Below are 18,270 nucleotides of genomic sequence, written 5' to 3'. Positions count from 1 at the left end.
AAAGGCATCCTACATTTGTACAATGATCCGTGTGGCCTGTTCTTGGTTACATAATCAAATTTATAAATATATGAATTGCAATTATAGAAATATTATCTGATGTCTGTGATTGCAGCAGTGCTTCAACACCGCCAACAATCCCGTGATTATGAAAGGAGACTGTGTCTGTATCATAAAGACAAGTCAGTTTGTGCTTGAGTCTTGGTGATTGTGTCCTGGGATGTGGTCTGCCCTTGCCGCCTTCAAAAATGTTTTTTCAACTTCATAGCCTAGTTAATAGTCCTGAAATTTATTGTGGCTCCCTCACACAAGTATTAAACAGGCCTGATCTGGCTTAGCTTCCAACCCATCCTGAAATTTCTATGTGTTTCCCTCATCCAAGTGTTAAACAAGCCTGATCTGGCTTAGCTTCCAAGTCCAGACAGGTTCTGCTAGGTGCTGTAATTGGTTGCATGTTTATCCTGGTAGCTTCTTTACATTACATCTATTGAAATGGGCATGTGAAATTCCAACTACGCCTCCCCCTTTTCAAGCTCTTTTCTTTTTCATATGGAAATATTATAAATATTATTCCAGTGTGTTTCAAATCTGAACCCTCCAAATGTCTTTGGACTTCAAATCACAGGTCCCAATAATTCCTCAGCCAACATGCTCTTCATAGATACTGTAGCCCCAAACATGGAGAAGACTGGGCTTTAAAAATAGGTATATAACCCATGTCCAGTATACAGAATCTGAGTGCTTACTCGATATGTCACTTCCATGTGTTGATTAATTAAAAGACCAGCCCTGATTAATTAAAAGACCAACCTTTAGGAATTACTCTTCTCCCTCACTTTGGAATCAGTAAGCTGATAATAGGCTGAAACACCCATTTAAGATTTCATGTTTATTTTTAATCAAAATGTGTACATTGTGAAAGATTTCTATGACTGAAAAAGAGTTTTGCCACTAAAAGGAAACTAAAAGCTAATTCTTTGACTAGAGGAAAGAATAAATTAAAAGGAAACTAAAAGCTTTTAGTTTCTTTCCTCTAGTCAAAGAATAAGCAACCTCACCAGGCATTTCAAATTGCCTTAGTCCAATCAGTTCATTCAAAAACAAGGGATTATGGCAAAATTTGACAAGACATCTGAATGGTGCTAAATCAAAAAAGATGTATCAGTAAATATAGAACTTCCGCATACAAAAGTTGGTTTGCCGAGTATTTGGAATTGCTATTTTTGCAATTTTACATATTTTTATGGAGGAAAATAATCTATGTGCAAATTGCTGAATTAAAACTTAAAACAGATTTGTCAAACATTGCTGCTAAAAAAGAAGCAATGGGTGGAAACTAATCAAGGAGAGAAGCAACTTAAAACTAAGGAGAAATTTCCTGTCAGTTAGAACAATTGATCAGTGGAACAGCTTGCTTCCAAAAGTTGTGAATGCTCCAACACCGGAAGTTTTTAAGAAGATGTTGGATAACCATTTGTCTGAAATAGTGTAGGCTCTCCTGCCCAAGCAGAGGTTGGACTAGAAGACCTCCAAGGTCTCTTCCAACTCTTTACTATTATTGTTGTTGTTGTTGTTGTTGTTATTATTATTATTATTATTATTATTATTATTATTATTATTATTATTATTATTATTATTTTAAGAATACGCCTCTTGTCTCTGCTGGCAGTAGCACCTGCAGACACCTAATCTTTTTCAAAACCTTGATATCCTTTCCTAAATTTACATCCCTTACACCAACCAGAAGGTGGCTTCTCTTTTTGGTTACCTTGCTGTTCTTGTGTGACTGATGTGTAATACCCGATTCACTGTACTCTTTCCAAAATAAGTACTCTCTCTTGGACCACGCTCCCCTGCTTATTTGAGTTATCATAATCACAATTACCTTGACCTGTCGCTTTAGTGTCCCTATTAAGGTAAGCAAAGGCACTACATCTGTTATGCTGGGACACAGCAAAGGTTTGTGATCATGTTTCACAGCTCTCACCCTGCCAGATCCCACAGTTGTCCATACTGCCCTTCTCCTGCAGTATTTTTATGGTAGAGGGGACTGATAGCGGGGCAGCTCAATAGAGTGAAATGGCTGAATTGGGCACTTAATTTCTGCCTGTAGAGCAGAGATTAAAGATTCTAGATAGGTAATCTGTTCACCTAGACTAGTAATTTGTTTACAGAAAGGACAGTATCCAAATTTGAAGAGTACTTTGAAACATAGCTGCAAAACAAGTATTACACTGAACTAAGCCAATCATTTTGAAATAAAATAAAATCACAATCTTGAGAGCAATAATCCTGAATGTATTACTATTTTTGGTTTACAGTTACATGATTGATATACTTATTTATATACTTATGTGTAATACTTATATACTTATAAATACATATACTTATATGTATACATATACAGTATATATATAAGTATGTAAGAACATGTACTTTTATGTATTATCAAATATGAGATTGACTAAATAAATAAAATAAAATAAAATTTGAAATTTAATTCCATTAATGATGGAATGTTCTATTCATCCTTGTGAAAATCAAATAGCAGCAAGACAATATTATATTATTGCATCTTTACAACTGAAAGCAATACCTGTTATCCTGTTATTTTAAAATAGCACAATATATTATAAAATGGAGACAATGAATACTTGACAGCTTTGAAAAACTATATCCTCAGTAACTAAAGTCAGCAAGAAATAAAAACATCTGATTAAATGTGTGCAAATAGCTGCTGAAAGAACTGCATACACCTTTTTACAGATTCTCCAAAATGTAAATGTTGAAAGACAAAGTATTAAAGGTATACAAGTAAAAACATGAATTAACAGATATCACATAGTTTGTCCGAAATCTTTCAATTCATGTTTTTACCTGTATACACAATTAACAGTGCTTACCTTTTGTCCCTCAGTTTTATACTTTAAAACTGTTTCTACATTATCGATATTGTTACTTTATATTATTGCGACTATGGGAGGGGTAGTTCCACAAAGCAGCCATAAGAACAGAGAAGACCTATCTCTATACGACACAACTTTAAAGAGGAGACTCCTCTTACCACATACAACTTTGTGGAATAAGTAGTGCTAACCAGAGAGAGGCAGTCGTATAACAACTTTTCTCTATGTCATATAGAGCTTTGTAGGTGATAATCAACACCATGAATTGGATCATGTAATTTACCAACAGTAGCAGAAACCAATACAGTTCACCAGGGTCTGGTTACCCTTACTGGCATACTGGTGCAATGTGTTCAGATCCTGGCAATTCGGACACATTCACCTGTGAATGCAATTTTGCTTCCCTGCGTGCATCAAAGCAAAAAAAAATATCACTGACTGAAATATTGCATGCACAAGCGTCCCCTCGCATGATTTTGGTTCTGCGCATGAGCAGAAAGCAAAAAAGGACCCAAAAATTTTAAAGATAGATGACAGACCGACAAAGACGGCACCGGAGTAGCCGCACGCAAATTGCACAATCTGAGGGCCGCTACTGGAACAGCGTACCCTAGCATACTGGTAGGAACCCACCCCTGCAGCTCACCAAGTAGTGGTATTTTATAGATCCGTGATGGCAAACCTATGGTACGTGTGCCACTAGTAGCACACAGAGCCATATTGATGGGCACGCGAGCTCAGGTCTGGTGTGTGCCAACTGATTTTCAGGCCTTCTGGCCCACTGGAAGTCGGGAACCAGCGTGTTTTCAACCTGGTGTGTGTGTGTGTATGAGAAAGGCACATTTTTTGCTCAACCCTGGTTCCAAAAAGGCTCTGAAGCCTGGGGAGAGTGAGAAATGGGTGTGTCTTTGCATGCCAGGAGGGGGGACACGTGCACATACATGGGGGGATGGAATTATGGGTGTGGCCATGCATGTACACCCACTTTTAGCACATGAGCCAAAAGAAGTTCACTATCACTGATATAGATGTATGAAAATGCCCCCTTTATTATCTGCACCAATGCATTTAGACCAACTGCAACTTCTGGATGGTCTTCAAAAGGTACCTCCATTTATCTATCTATCTATCTATCTATCTATCTATCTATCTATCTATCTATCTATCTATCTATCTATCTATCTATCTATTTCCTTGTTTCTTTCTTTCTCTCTTTATTCTTTCTTTCTTTCTTTCTTTCTCTCTCTCTCTCTCTCTCTCTCTCTTTCTTTCTTTGGATTTCTAGGCCGCCCTTCTCCAGGGGACACAGAGCAGCTTACAAGATCAAATTCAAATACAAAATTTAAGAAACCCAAACATAAGATCTAAATCTAAAACTCTAAACAATTAAAACCATTCAACGAATTTCATCCAATCTCAGTCATACTATCCTACTGTCAGCCGGAGCAGAATACCAATGCTCAACGGCCCTGGGTCTGCCAGCAGAGGTGTGTTTTTAAAACCTTTCGAAAGGCCAGGAGAGTAGAGGCAGTGCAAATCTCTGGGGGGAGTTGATTCCAAAGGACCGGAGCTGCCCCAGAGAAGGCCCTACCCCTAGGCCCTGCCAGGCAACATTGCTTGGCTGACAGGAAAATATAAATTACATTGAAAATGTAAATAAATGTAATTCATTTACATTGCAAATCCATGTAAATTAAATTGCAAATGTACAACTGGGAATTGACTACAGCAAGACTGACTGTGAGTAAAGCTTCCGATTCTAAAGACGATTACAACTGGTGCAAGATGAATTTGTGCAAAGATCCACCTGCCTATACATGTCAAACAGTAGCCATGAAGCCAGGAGGATCTCCAAATCGTAAAACAGCTCCAAGTAGACGCAGCCTCACTTAAAATCACTTGGGGAGAATCCCCTGATCCATATCCTTGGGGAAAATGCACAGCCACTTGGTTTTACTAGAGTTAAGTTTATGTCTGTTCTTTATTATCCAGTCTCGTCTAGACGATGGGAAAGAATCAAGATAGGGACAGAGATATACAACTGTATACATTCCATAGAGATGACATTTAATCCAGTACTCACAAATGACTTCACCCAAGAGTTTCACGTAAAACAAAAGTAATGAGAATGGCAAAGAAGGGGTCTACTGCCATTGACAGAAAGTGGCCCAGGAGATAGGGAAAGCACAGCAGCACTGTGCTGTCCACTTCCAATCCCTTGCGCTAGTCGAGAAAAATACATAGTTGATGGTACAACTCACCAAGCAATTGAAAGCCAAGTAGTATGTACTTCCCCCGCTCCTGAATTCCCTATACAGTGTTCCCTCAATTTTCACGGGGGATGCGTTCCGAGATCGCCCGCGAAAGTCGAATTTCCGCGAAGTAGAGATGTGGAAGTAAATACACTATTTTTGGCTATGAACAATATCACAAGCCTCCCCTTAACACTTTAAACCCCTAAATTACAATTTCCCATTCCCTTAGCAACCATTTAGATTATTACTCACCATGTTTATTTATTAAAGTTTATTAAAAAAAATATTTATTAAAGGCAGATGAAAGTTTGGCGATGACATATGACATTATCGGGCGGGAAAAACTGTGGTATAGGGGGAAAATCGCGAAGCATTTTTTAATTAATATTTTTGAAAAACCGGGGTATAGACTTTTCGCGAAGTTTGAACCCGTGAAAATCGAGGGAACACTGTACATCAACAAAGTCTCCCTTACATACTAGTACTGCATATGTTCTTTCATAAGCTACATTAGAGGTTTGAACAATAAAATTGACTTTAACTGATTTTCTTTAATGCTTGAATACCTTTTTTTATACAGTATGCTGAATTAAAAGTTTTCTCATTCCTTAACAGAATTGTCCTCTTCAAAAATCCCCAAATGTTTAATTTCAAGTAACCATGAATTGTTTGATACATTGGATACAAATCAGTCAGCATTCAGTTCTTTAATTAGGCTTTCAGTTTGGGCTTGCAAACATCAAGATGACAGCAATTAAATACAGAAAACCCTACTACTCCAAAGTATATTTTATCCATATTTTTGCAGTCAACATCTATTACCCATAACTCAAATCCTTATTTTTTTTAAGCAAATATAATTTCGATTTCTTAACAATCTTGTTTAAACACCTAGTTCTAGTAAACCCATGTTTAATATACTTCAAAATTAAATTACTCCATAATATAAAAACCTGATCAAGGAAATGAGTTTAAAATCCGACTATCCCATTGACTTCCTACAAATTTTAGAAATGTTCACTTTTCAGCCAATCATGGGTTCTTGTGTCTGTCAAGCTAGAGCAGGGTATCAAACTCAAGGCCCGTGGGCTGGATCCAGGGTATCAAACTCTGGCCTGCAGGCCTGCCCTGGAAAGAGCAAAGAACTGGCCCACCGTGCTTCTGCTACTGAAAATGGCAGGATGCTTCAGGAGGCTGTCCAGGCCATGCACCCCATTTTGGCCAGCAGGGTGCTGCAGGAGGCATCAGTCCTATCTGCTGTATATCCCATCTTCCCCCCATGGTCAACCCACAGAGGACAACTACAATACTGATCCAGTCCTCAAAGAAATCCATGTTGACACCCCTGGGCTAGGGGATATGATATACTTTTATGGATAGATCCAAAATAAATTAATTTCAAATCATGCAATACCCAACATCAATTAACACAATATAGATAGTCCTTGATTCACGACAACTGAGCCCAAAATGTCTGTTGCTAAGCAAGACAGTTATTAAGTGATTTTTGCTCAATTTTAATACTTTCCAGTTGTAGTGAACCACTGAGGCTGTTAAGTTAGTAATAAGATATTAAATGAATCTTGCTTCCCCATTGACCTTGCTTGTCAGAAGGTCACAAAAGATGATCCCAGGACCCCAGGATATTGCAACTGTCATAAATATAAGCCAATAATCTGAATTTTGATTATGTGCCCATGCAGATGCTATAATAGTTGTAAGTGTGAAAAATAATCGAAAGTCATTTTCTTCAATGCTGTTATAACTTTGAACAGTCATTTAAATAAATTATTGTATGTGGAAAACTACCTGTTCTTTAACATAGAAAGTGAAGAATCTGATAGTAAATTTGACTACTTCAAAAACAGAGCAGAAGGAAACATGACCCCAAAACAGGGAGAAAGGTAGCCCATTAGGTAGAAGCAAGAAAAAGGAACACAAATGTTTGATTTCTATAGCTGCTAGAATTATTTCACAGATTTTCATAACTTTTCTTCAGCAAAAGGCTTATTGGAAGTTCCTAGATTTACTGCCTACTAGGCGCCAATTCTACTTGCTAGGTAAATCCTAACAGCCTTGTTATCTATTGAACAAACAACACTGAGTTACACAGTATAGTCAACTGTGGTCCTTTCTTGGTGAGGGAGTTTGGATGGGAAACAACAGGTTTCAGCGGAATCCTGGCAAGACTGAGTGGTTTTGGGTTTTGAACCTTTTGTATATGAGGTTTACCATCTTTAGTTCTGAATGGAGTTGCACCACCCGAAACAGACATATTGTGAACTCTGGGATTCTTCTTGACTCACAAATCCTGCTTAAAGAGCAGGGGGGCAGTTGTGGCCAGGAGAGCTTCATGCTATACACCACTATACTTCTTTCTGGACCTGGAGGCTCTACTCCATTACTCATGCCCTAATCACCTCCCAAATGGACTACTGTAATAAACTCTGTATGTGACTATTCTTGAAGACATGTAGAAAATTCAGCCATACAAAACATGGCAATTCAGGCAGCTATTTATGCCCCAAGAATGGCACATAATATATATATATATCTGCTCTGTGAGCTGCAATGGTCGGTTTGGGCTCCAACACAAAGTACTGTATTTGATAGTTAAAGACTTATATAGATGGAATCAGGATATCTGAGGGATCACCTTACCCCAATTATACTGAACCGTCCCCATCAGATCCGGCAGGCAGGATATATTATGGGCCCCATAAGCCACGGAGCCTCATTTGGCAGAACCAGAAAGAGAGATTTTTCTTTTATGGCAACTTTTCTGAATATCATTCTTGTGAGATGAAGCCCTGCTAGCCTTGCCAAAGGCACTCCAAATTTTGCTTTGTCTGGGAATCTCATAGAGATATAGAGTCCATTAAATAGCTGGTATAATAAGTTTAGTTGCATTCTTTCCTGCCCTTGGTTATTATAGTGTTTATTTCTTTTTCCTCTTTTATTTATTTATTTTTATTAACTTTTATTCATTTACCAATCTTTTCTTTTAAAAAAATGATACAATGATACTTTGAATAATTATGCATTGTTACATGTTTCCATTTACTCTATACCAAATCACATATTTCTTTGTATAACACCACTTATTTCTGTTTTCTCAATACAAAATCACATTGTATATATTTATTATTTCTATTATCACGTTTGCATTCAACTTTTCTATTTATATGTTATATTCAGTTATTAACTATCATATTTCTTTTTCCTGTTCCCAATCCACTGGTACCATCTTTCCCAAATGTCATAATAATCAGATTTCTTTTGGTCCCATAATTCCAAAGTGAGCCTATCCATTTCTGCACACTCATAAATCTTTTTAATTATTATATTTTCTGAAGGAGTTTCTGAATTCTTCCAGAGTTCCGTAAATGTTATTCTAGCTGTGGTGGTTGTATGGGCAGATATAAAAACTTAATAATTTTTTCTAACGCAAGATTATCACTAATAAAGTTCTGAAATGCTTCAGATTTGATCCCAAACAAGTGCTTTCTAACATGCAAGGGTATGAACAATTCATGTACCTCTTTAAAGCAAATGCATATTTTTCCTGGATTACTCAGGACATGGTAGCAGAGGATGGTTCAACTTATTTAAGCCTAAAAATAATAATCTCTAAAGGCTTGATATTCCTGGAAAAAAGAAGGGGTGTCACGCTGTATATTTACAGCCCTTCAGAGACATTCAGTAATGAAACAGTTAACTAGTGTGTCTTATTGGATCCTCCTTTCGTGTCACTTCCTTTTCCTCCTTCTTCTTCCCTTAACCTCCATGAATCTCCATGATGTAAGAAGCATATGTTCTCCTGTCCCTCGAGACAGTCTTTTATTTGTTTTATCTCTGTTTTTAAAATAAAAATCTTGTTTAAAAAAATGATTAAGGCTTCTATCCATCGACCTCTGGAGTTAAGGTCCTAACAGACTTTAAGCTCCGCGACATATACTTCAAATATATACCTTTAGCATGCTTAAGGCAGCTAACAGATATCATTGTCATTATGACTCAAGGCAATTACAATCCAATTAAATCAGCATCTAGAATTATTAATTTTCAGTTGCTTCAAGACTAAGTACAGGTAGTCCTCAACTAATGACTGTAATGCAACATAAAATTTCCATTGTAAGTCATGTAGTCATAAGATGTGGTACCCCTATGGCTGACATAATTCTACCAACTTTTTTCAATGGTTGTTAAGCAAATATGATTATCATTAAATGAGTCAGTGTATTGCTATGGACACTTTTTTGCTGGCAACTGCTGGAAAGGCCTGTTTCTGGCAAAAAAGTTGTACATCGCATCATATGCAAAATGCTGCAAATGGCTGTTTTCTTTTAAAATATATTTTTATTGATTTTTTACAATATAAACACACACACAACATAAAACAAGTGCTTTGTGAATTGTGCCCACCACCAGACAAACATTCATACCCCACCACCAAATTGGGGGTGTTTCTTATATAAAACATTTTAACCCAAGATAAAAGTATCTATTTACATATTATAAAGTGATTCCAATTTGTTTCTTGTAGCTTGGTCTCGCCATATGCAATATGGCTGTAGAAATGTGATGACATAATCCTAAGGGTGTGCATACCACCATCAGAACTCTGGAACCAGGTCACAAGTACCTTTGGGGAGTATCTATTGCAACTTCGAATAGTCACTAAGAAACTGGTGCAAGGAGTTGAAGTTTCTTGAATGCCCTTGTTGAGGTTCATTAGAATCTCTTTTACCAAGTCTGCCACTTACAGATTTGGTAAAAGAGATTCTAATGAACCTCAACAAGGGCATTCAAGAATTCTTTTAACCTAAACTTTATCTCACAAAAAAATTACCTGAAGATAATCCATAAAAATGTCATGATAAATGCAACTCCATCTCTTAATCTGGCTCTCATATTATGATTTCAAGATATTCTGTTTACCGGTATCTTTCAAATATGAATACAAGTGAATTAGTTGAGATTGAATTTTTAAAAGTGCATGATAGTGCACATTACATTGCTTTAATGAAACAATAGTTAGGGGTATAAAAAACTTAAAAAGAAAATATCCACACTTTTATATCTCAGAATATCAGTACCTTATTAGTGTAACATGTTGTATGTTGGACTGACCATGAAGATCACTAAGAGGTTCAGCTGGTACAGAATCCAATCAAGGGTCTTTTTCTCTTACAACACTAAGGCACTGTATAAATTAGTTTGGTTTAGCCTCCATTTTGAACCAATCTGCTCTGTCTTAACAAAGGGTAATCATGTTATTGTGGTTTGTTAAACTAATCGTGTTTTTAAAATAACCTATTTTAGAATTTTGTATGAAGTCAGCAATAATATTTATCGGTGATAGCAACCCCTAATTTACAGAAAAAAATACCATAATTTATCCATAACTTTGTATATATTTAATATAGTTCACCAAGGACATAAAATCACTTGAGAGTGAAAGAGGCAGCATACAAATTTAATAAATAAATAATATAATGATGAAAACATTTGGTTTGATTTTCAAACAATGGCTGCTAGACATTATTTTAAATTGATCCTCAAAGGTTTCAAAACAAAAGTTGTTAAGACTACATTGTAAATGACCCAAACCTGGCAGCTGAAAAAAAATTGTAACATAATTACAAAGATACACTGTACTGACTACAATGGGAAAAAAACCTTTATATCCCACCTGTGACAAAAACATTTTTGGCAGTTTTAGGCTTTATATAATGTATAATACAATTTCTTGTCCTTCTTTAAATTGAACTGTTAATGATATTACAATCATTGTTTGCGTAAGACATGTTTAAATGAATGCAAATATTAAATAGCCTGTTGAAATATTGTGTTCCCAGAAAACCCCTTTCCCTTTCATGATTCATTAAAATTAAAGATTTTTGTTCTATAAAGATCTGCTGTGTATGACTGGTGGTGATTACTGTATCTTGCTTTGCAATGTGCAATAATTAATCCTGTCATTTATCTTCATCATCTCCACCCTTCATGAATAGACTACTTCAATTAATGGGTGTGAAGCTGGGAGTTTGGCAAAGCAGTTTCACACACATATAAACAAACGCATATCCTTTTACTTACAGCTATAACTATTTTAGGCCCTTGTATCCGTTACATCAAAATAGTTACAACAGAATAAAGAAAATTTCTCTAATTTCTTGTAATTTTGGCTATGGAATACAAATATATTAATCCTTTGCTAGGCTGTAGTTGAATCTTTCTGATATTTTTCCAATGATCCCCAAAAAAGCACTGCTTTCAATACAACATATTAACATTTCTGTCTCAAACAGATAATAACTTTTCTAAAACAAGCAAATTGTAAAAAGCCTAATATCTGTTGTGCTGTTTGCTCTATTTTTTCATTCTTTTCCCAAAACATACTTTTTATGAAGTTTGCCATTTTGGGGTGGGGTGGGGAAAAATATGCAAATTTTAGGGCTGGTATATTTCTCTTCACCCCCCATAGCAGAAGAACTGTGTAAGAAAATGGAGTTTGGGATCTACTTCCAATCTCATTTTAGTGTATCAGTGGACCAGCACTAGCTGTGGTGCATCTTGTACCTTAGCAAGGAGGTTTCCATTGCTTAAATAAATGCTATATCTTATGAATTCTGGGAGATTTTTCTGAGGATTACAGGATTGCAACTTTTAGCTGCTTTGTGCTACGTAAAATCCTTTTGATGATTAGTGCAATACAAAATCCTTACACATGGATAAAATATTTTATTATGGATTGTGACATTAAGTACCATGTTCCAAGGGTAATTAGCAGAAGACTTCCTGTAGAGATTTATGAGATAGTCTTCAAGTAGAAACTGAAGACTTGGCATGTCTTGACTCTCTTGGGTATAAGAGGGAGGAAAAGACACAATCTATCAGGTTTTCAAGATTCTGTTATTATAGTATAGCCTTATATTATAGTATAGCCTTATATCAAGACTACCTGGAAGAACTGACATTATCCATATTTGAATTATTAAGGTTCTTGTCCAGTATACAGTATTTGTTTCTACTGAAGCTTTACTTAACTGCAGTCCAATAACAGATCTCTTCTTTTTTTTTAAATTTTTGTGCTTTATATACCCATATACCTTAGGCTTTGGATGATTATTGCCACATATAACTCTCACAGATGAATACAATGGAATTTTAATAAGAACAATATTATTAATTTGGCTCCAAGGGAGCAGAAGACTACATCATTGTGAGAAGGATATTTGAGATACAGTAAAAAAAAAAGTATTGTTTAGTTTCCCTATTGGTATACAATATTCTAAATTATGAAGGCCTCAATAAGGGAAGAGGTTTTTTTTATTCTGAGTTTTCTTCCCTAAAGTAGTGAATATGCTACTTGAGAGAAAAAAGTACTTTGATTCATGTATTCCCTTCATAATCTTTAAAGAATGGTTCAGCTGCTCACAGTATACCTGTCTAGGCTACGTCATTTAAAGATATGTAAATAAAACTGCTACATAAGACACAAAAATAAAATGGAGCCATTTCTAGAAATGTTAATGCTAGTTGGCCAAAATGTATACAAGGTAGAATAAAAATATAATTATCATCTTGTACAACCCGACTTGTCAGGGTTCTACGCTCACCACACAAAACTCTTCAATTTACTGGTAACTAATTTGCAATTCTTCCTAGCACCTCCCCAAAGTAAAATAATGATCATAAATTGAAATATCTCATGGTTATTAATGGTTTTTAAATGAAATGTTTTTGAAATAAAGCAGTATTGGGAGCATATTCATTGGCTAGATTTCTATACACTTTAATATTTTCATGTTTTAACTTTAATGTCTGACATTTTAACATTTCGATCTAGTAATTGTTTTATTCTGTTATTTATGGTATTGTAAGCCAGAGTCGCTTGATAGAAATGGGCTGCATACCAATTAATAAATAAAATCCCGCCTTTCATGCACGAGGCTCAGCTGCAGATGCATGACTCAAACCTTACTGTGCTCCTGTCACGTGAGGAGTCTAATTTGAAAGCAAAGGAAGCATAGCTGAAAAAGTGCTATATAGTCCCATTTAGGAATCTCACTTATCGCGTCTTTAGATGGCATGAATTGTCCTCAGTCAGACTTGGATTGAGGGTTGGGTGGGAGAGAGAAAAGGGCCGTACGAAGAGAAAAAGAGCTTTAAAAACTCCCCCTTCCCAAAATGAAGCTAAAACAAAACATTAACGGCTCTTTGCCGTCGAAGGTGAAACCTGCACAGAACCGGCCTTCATTCCTTCCAGGTTTCATCTTTCGCGTTCGAAACACGGTCAAGTTTTGTTTTGTTTTGAAATAAAATTCAAACATCACAAAGCGGCCCGAAAATCTCCTCAGGGAAAAGTAACGTCAGCCTGCTCTGTAACGTCAATCTTCGCCCGCTTTTATCTGCTTGCCTCCACACACACACACCCCCGCCGCCTCAACCGTCCGTGGGAGGCGAAGAAAGAGATGGCCAGATTCGGCCTTAAAGTTAACACTCGCGGTCGCCTTCGCTTCCAGTCACAACAAAAAGTTTTGAACGGTTTATTTTTGGCCTCTTAAGGACCCCGCGTTGCCTTCCTTCTTTCTTTCTTTTCGCTTGTTTAAACACTTTAAGCCGCGGAACTATTTTCCCTCTCCCTCACCTCAAGTTGTGAGGTGACTCTGAAGACCACCCCCTCCTTTCGCGCCAAGTAAAAGCTCCCCTCTCTCAGGATAGCCACAAATAACCCCCATATTATCCATTCCTTGCCTCTTCTTCATTCCAATTTAGGACAGAGCCCCCCTCCCCATTAACACCCCCCTAACCCCAAATTCCGCGCATTTTTCTTTCATTTTTTTTTCTTCAGCTCGGAGCGGTCCTTCGAAGAGAGAGAGAGAGGGCGGGTGGGCGTGAGAAGAAGCCTCCCTCCCAGCCCTTCTCCGGCGACGCAGAGCGTACAAAACGAAGCCACCCGCAACCACAACATCGCAACGGGGTGTTCGGCCGGAGCTCATGCAAGGCGGCAAATCCCACGGCCGGCCGGCCGGCCGAAAGCCTCCTTTTCCTCCCACCCCACCCCATCCTACTCCGCCTCCTCGAAGTGTGAGGGGAAACCGACGGGATCCCCCCACCCCAAACTTACTTCGCTGAGTCCCGGCGACCGAGGATCCCCCGAGCTCTTTTTCGCCGCTCGACTGCTAATAAACCGCCCGGGTTTGTTGGGAGGAGAAAAAAAAAAGTGCTGAGAGCTTCAAGTCGGGACGCTGTTCCGTCTTCCTCCCAGGTATTTCCCGCCCTTCCCTCTCTCGGGAGAGCGATTGTGGGCAGGGACGGGCGTGGAAACGAGTCCCAACACGTTGGGGAATAAGGGTTACACATCAAACCCTGCCCTGACGGCAGCCGGCGAAAAGAGCGGAGCAGGAACCTGTTTGAAGTTTGAACCCGGAGGACCCAACCCAACCCTTCCCTTTTCCCTGGACGAAAATCAAGGCAGGTCCCGTTGTGCCGCGGTAAAACAAACAGATAAACAAAAAACCGCCTCAGCTCCTACTCCTGTTTCGGAGAAGCAGCCGCTCGGGATGGACGTGGAAAACGGGAAGCCCCCGGACTTCGCCTCAGCGACGGGAAAGTTTAGAAGCGGGGTGAGAGAGCGAGTAAACTTAACTCCGAGACGGAGGAGAGCAACTTCTGCGTTACTCGCAAGAAAGCACCCGGGGAGTTCTGGATGAATGTGTAACTTGCTGGTTGGTAAGGAAATAGAAAGGCAAACCTCGATTTAAATGTAGGTTTGCGCTCATTTAATTAAGGACCGATGTCAAATAAGAGCTGGGGGAGAGGGAGGGATGGATGCCTAGGTATTTTTTTAAAAAGATGGTCTTATTTTTTGCACGATTCCTTTTTTGAAAAAACATTGAATGAACAGATTTTTAAAAACAGATTGAATGAGTAATATCACAAATCAAGCTCTGTTTGGTAGGGTAGGTAGTCCTCGACTTACAACAATTAGTTTAAGAAGTTGGGCGAACACTTTTTACAACCTTCTGATAAGCAAAAACAATGCTTATTGCTTATCCAGATTCACTTACCAGCTGTATCAGTGACTCAACAACTGCAATGGTTTAACTTAACAACAATGGCACGAAAGGTTGTAAAATGGAGCAAAACTCACTTAACAACTGTCTCGCTTAGCAACATAAATTTTGGGCTCAACTATGATTGTAAATTGAGGATTACTTGTTACCCGACTATCCTCATCATTTTTATTTATTTATTTATTTGTTTGTTTGTTTGTTTATTAGTAAGTAAGTAAGTAAAGTTTATATTCCACCTAATTCCAATGGATTCTGGGTGGTTCATAGTAATAACAAAAATTAAAACAAATTAGAAATTTAACCAGGGCCATCAGTTGTCCATGCTACCACAGCATAATGGCATTGATTCAAGACCCGGATTCACTAGGATTTTCTAGCAAAAACTCAAATAGTAAGGGAGGAGTAACAGACTAATGCATAGGTACTTAGCAAACCACAATTGGATAAATTCACATTGCATTCTAATCTAAATAATCCAAGCCATCAGGATTTATTATTTCCCATGAACCTGCATCAATTATTATGCCCACAGTTTATTTCAAAAATAACATGCTTTCAGTACTTCATATTAGGACCTGTGTAAATTCATGAGGATCCAAAAAATTTGATACTCAGATTGCAATGGTATCCTCCCCAATCATGTTCAGTCTTATCTATGGTCACAAATGTGATCAGTGACTTGTTTGTGGTTTTAGGTGGATCTCTAATTCAGAGACTGAGAAAAGGAGGAGGAAGTTTCTGCCTTTTCTTACTTGCTCACCTGCACCTGACCTAAGACAAGAGAAAGGTATATTAAGGAATCCATTCTCCCTTATTTATATAAACCTGTACTGAGAAAATAAGACTCAAGACTAACAGTTGTAATGTTTGGTCTCTTTTTACCCATCCTATAAAATAAGAAGGAAAGGCAGGATTTAAAACTTCTTCTGAAGACATTATTTGTTTTTAACCTTAGTTGAACAAATCATAAGCTGGTGTTCACAATTCATGCTTAGCTGAATCCAAGCAGAACACTTAGAGTTTATTATGATCTATCAATCCAATTATTTCTCTTTTGGCAGATTAAAACGAACCACACTTCTCAGTCTAGTTTATTGAAAAGAAGCACCAGGGGAGACGTGATAGCGGTGTTCCAATATCTCCGGGGTTGCCACAAAGAAGGAATTTACCTATTCTCCAAAGCACCTGAGGGTAGGACAAGAAGCAATGGGTGGAAACTAATCAAAGAGAGAAGCAACTTAAAACTAAGGAGAAATTTCCTGACAGTTAGAACAATTAATCAGTGGAACAGCTTCCCTCCAGAAGTTGTGAATGCTCCAACACTGGAAGTTTATAAGAAGATGTTGGATAACCATTTGAAGTTATTAATTATTCTGACATGGGCCGGTACACCACCCCAGTGAAAGTAATGTAGGGTTTCCTGCCTAAACAGGGGGTTGGATTAGAAGACCTCCAAGGTCTCTTCCAACTCTGTTGTTGTTGTTGTTATACTTGGAGAGGCCCACGTGCTCCTGAGAATTAAACGAGAACTGATTAGCAGCAAAGACCTGGTTGTGATGCTGAACCCAGTCTAACCTGCCACTCTGTCCATAGGAAAAAGCAGCCAAGCTACTTTCTTGTGGCTAAGAAATCTGTTGGGTGGAGAAGTTGTGACTGATGACATGAGCATGTTATTAGTGCCAAGAGGGTAAGTTTTTGTTCTATGTTTTGCCATGGGGATAGAATTAACAGGTCAATTGTTGTTTTAAGTCTCAGAAATGTGCACCTATGCTCCTTATTTACAAGAATGGCATGTAAAATAATGTTGCTCAATTTTGGTAACAATCCAATGTAATGATGTTCTGGGTAAGAATAAATTGGCTAACTGGCCATCCTCTCAGGGATCCCTTTTTGGGGGGTTTTTTCCCCTTCTTGTAAGAAACATAGTGGGTATTGGAATGAACAGTAATGTCAACATAATTGATAGAGCTGTTATTTTCCTCTAAATCTGTGGTTTGCATAAAAAAGGTGTATTAAGAGCCGGGGAGGTGCAGCAGGTAGAGTGCTGTACTGCAGGCCACTGAAGTTGACTGTAGGTCAGTGGTTCAAATCTCATCATTGGCTCAAGGTTGACTCAGCCTTCCATCTTACGAGGTGGGTAAAATGAGGATCCGAATTGTGGGGGCAATATGCTGGCTGTTAAAAAGTACTATTGCTAACATGTTGTAAGCTGCCCTGAGCCTAAGGACAGCGGCATAAAAATCAAATAAATAAATCAAATAAATAAATAAATAAGTTCCCCAGAGATTTAATACATTAGGTGTGTATGTATGTGTTAATTTTCTTTTGTTTTTTGTTTTTTGACTTACAAGGGTGTCATGATTGTGTTGTGATATATTAGACAATTTAATTTTATAACTAGACAACTGTTACCTTTTGGGTCATTTCAGAGATATTTATCAGAATCTTCAGTGCTTTCAATAATGGCAGAAGTTCTAAATTCTAAAATTCTGAAAATTCTAAATTCTGAAAAAAATCTAAAAAATTGAGGGAGATATTCCAAGATGTATTTGTCTTAAAAGTAGTCTATGATGAACCACAGGAAATGTTTTGTGACATTTGATATTATTATAAAATGCTGTATGGTATTTTTTATTAATAAAATGTTTTATTAAAAATTGCCAAATTTCAATTCTACATGAGTCACGGGTTCCAGATTTATTCTATGTGTTAACCCATTTGATGTACTTCAGTTGAAATAATCCTGCCCTATAATGCACCATTTTGCCCAGGTTAAGGTTAAGACATGAGAAGTTTAATACCATGTAGATAATGGATATACAGTGATACCTTGTCTTACAAACTTAATTGGTTCCGGGACGAGGTTCTTAAGGTGAAAAGTTTGTAAGACAAAACAATGTTTCCCATAGGAATAAATGGAAATGCGATTAATGCGTGCAAGCCCAAAATTCACCCCTTTTGCCAGCCGAAGCGCGTTTTTGTCCTGCTGGGATTCCCCTGAGGCTCCCCTCCATGCGAAACCCC

At 37.6% G+C, this 18,270-nt stretch overlaps 1 protein-coding gene across 1 annotated transcript in view; it reads right to left on the bottom strand.

The window, feature by feature from the left end:
• Positions 1 to 14,927, bottom strand: part of FAM83B (family with sequence similarity 83 member B) — a 47,618-nt gene extending 32,691 nt beyond the window's left edge. The window contains exon 1 of the mRNA XM_070733009.1: positions 14,298 to 14,927. The gene's annotated coding sequence lies outside the window, so the exon portion shown is untranslated. The remainder of the gene's footprint in view (positions 1 to 14,297) is intronic.
• Positions 14,928 to 18,270: the final 3,343 nt, after the last annotated feature.

The sequence above is a fragment of the Erythrolamprus reginae genome, chromosome 1 (assembly GCF_031021105.1).
Source record: "Erythrolamprus reginae isolate rEryReg1 chromosome 1, rEryReg1.hap1, whole genome shotgun sequence".
Classification (NCBI taxonomy): Eukaryota; Metazoa; Chordata; class Lepidosauria; order Squamata; family Dipsadidae; genus Erythrolamprus; species Erythrolamprus reginae.
This window is presented reverse-complemented; position numbering and strand designations above follow the sequence as displayed.